This window comes from Octopus bimaculoides, chromosome 5, assembly GCF_001194135.2.
Source record: "Octopus bimaculoides isolate UCB-OBI-ISO-001 chromosome 5, ASM119413v2, whole genome shotgun sequence".
In the NCBI taxonomy this organism is placed as follows: Eukaryota; Metazoa; Mollusca; class Cephalopoda; order Octopoda; family Octopodidae; genus Octopus; species Octopus bimaculoides.
Window position 1 is genome coordinate 80408750 of NC_068985.1, and position 2660 is coordinate 80411409.

The window sequence follows — 2660 nt, forward strand, 5'->3', positions numbered from 1 at the left end:
ATATATATAATGGGCTTCCTCAAAGTTTCTGTTTACCATATTCACCAACAAGGCATTGATAGGTTGGTTTGGGTCCATAGTAGAATGCATTTGTCCAAGCAAGGTACCGCACAGCGGGACTGAATCAGAAACCACGTGGTTTCGAACTTCATAACCACACAGCAATGAAAGCTTAAACTATTTGGAGAAGACATTACCCTCCCAACAGCAAAAGAAACATTATGTTGTGTCCTTGGAATCAAAGCAGATAAATCAGAAGATACTTATCAAGCAAATTTGCTTGGAGGTTGTTATGTCAGACAGGGTCGAAAGACTTTCTGATGATAAGTGCAACAACATTGCTTTCGATAAATCTCTTAAAGATGAAAGGCCACTGATTATGACGTAGGAAAGTATGTCTCTGATAGAGCAGGCTGATTATGTAAAATATGCTGGTAGTCAATAAGAGAGAGAGATTTATGTTGATATATTAATTGTTCACGGTGATCTTCATGTCTTTTGAAGTATCGGAACTGAGTGCGACGGAATAGTAGTGAATGTAAATTCTCCGTAGAAAGAAAAAGATTGAATTGGTTGGTGAGAATGGGAGCAAGCTCGAGAGTTCAATATACAGGGTGTCCACAAATTACCTTTACAATTTGAAAAGTTTAGGGAAAAAATAACAACTCAGCATAACGCTTCCGTGTGGGCTCCATTGGTTGTACGCACCACGTCGAGACTATATTCAATTTCTGACCATGCATGTAAGAGTACGCCCTCGTCAATGTTGGATATGGCTTGGCGTTCAAAAGTTCCATAGGGATAACGGCGGCCCGTTGCAGAAGTGAACCCTGCGAGGTGGAGTGACGATTGCAGAAAGTGTCGCTGGCTATTCTCCGCGGCAACGCTAGCGAAGTCATTACTGCGGAGCGCAGCTGACCACACATTGAGCTTCATCTAGACGTGTTGCCTACATCCAATGGAGCCTATGTGCAAGTGTTCTGATTTTTCTAATAAAACTTTACTTCTTTACCAATGTTTTCCAATTAACTCTGCTAAATTATTCTTTTTTCCTTTTTGTTCTTTTTATTTGTTTCAGTCATCAGACTGTGGCCATGCTGGAGCACCGCGTTGAAGAATTTTTAGTCGAATGTATCGACCCCAGTACTTTTTTTTTTGCCTGGTACTTATTCTATCGGTCTCTTATGCCGAACCAAAGATCCCAGCAATGCCATCACGCTTCAAGACCAGTTACTGCAACAGCCTGGGTTTCAGGGGCTCACAGCTTTTTAATATTCTCCCAAAGAGCCAGAGGAATCTCCACAAAGGCGTTATTAAATCAAGGCTGGACCTCTTCCTGTAGAGAGTCCCAAATGAACCTACCTCACGGCAAGAAGTGCAAATGCGGGTAGCTACATCAAACTCCATTCTACACCAAGTCCCATATATTAAAGGAAGACCTCAGTAATAAAAATGTAGCAAAACGGTGGTGCTCCAGCATGGCCACAGCTATGAGCTGAAACTACAAAAAAAAACTATATATATAAAAAAAAAATTTCAGAATGAGATAAAAATCCAAGTCTGTGTAGATTTTAGAACATTTATAAATAGGTCTTACAGCTGTTTCCGGGGTAATTTTTATATCCCATCATCAGAGACGGTGTAAGAAAATGGTTAAGCAATAGTTAATTTAGATAAGATATGAAATAGGGAGTGAAGTTGAGGATTGAAAATAGATGTGAGATATGCAGGGATATATGCATTTGTAGATCCATTATTTAGGCAGAATGGTATACATATAAGATTCCAATACCTTGTGAGTAAAATCCAATAGTATCTAAAATTGGTCATTCCAAGTATAGAGTTTGTACACAGTGCTGTTGAATCAAGGGCTTTATTTAAAGTGACCTAAAAGTAGGGAATGTATCTGTAAGGTCAAATCGAAAACAAGAAGAGAGGAATAAAGAAAAGAAGGAAAAAAAGAAAAAAGAAAAGCAAGGAGAGAGATAATAAAGAGATGAAGAGAGGGGAAAGTGTACCAGTTAGTGGTCAGTCAAGATAAAATGAAAGTAGGAATGGGGAGGTGAGGGTGATAGAGAGAGAAAGGTATTAGAGTGTAAAAAGATAAGGTAAAGAGTAAAGGCGTGTCAGATAGAAAGAATGGGAGGGTGATAGAGAGAGAGGTATAACAGTGCAAAAAGTAAAGGAGTGTCAGGCATGTAGAGAAGCCTAAGTGATGGTAGAGAGAGGGGGTAGGGGTAGGGGTAGTAATATGGTGGAATGAAGAATTTAGGAATATGGATTAGGTTGGTTGGACAGGTCAGTGCTTAGTAGTAGAAGAAAATATATATTTGAAGATGTATACAGATGCATATATTAAACATGTATATATATATATATATATATATATATATATATATATATATATATATATATATATACAGATATTTATACATATTAACATCTACATATACAACTCATATTCATATGCAAATGTACACACGTATACCCATATATATGTGTATCTGTATGTATTATCACCCCTGCACACGCAGGTATATATACCTTGCATACATACATACATTTACACATATATACATACATACACATACATACACACGCACATATGTATGTACGCATATATACACGAATATAATTAGATGGTTGTGACATTCGACTAT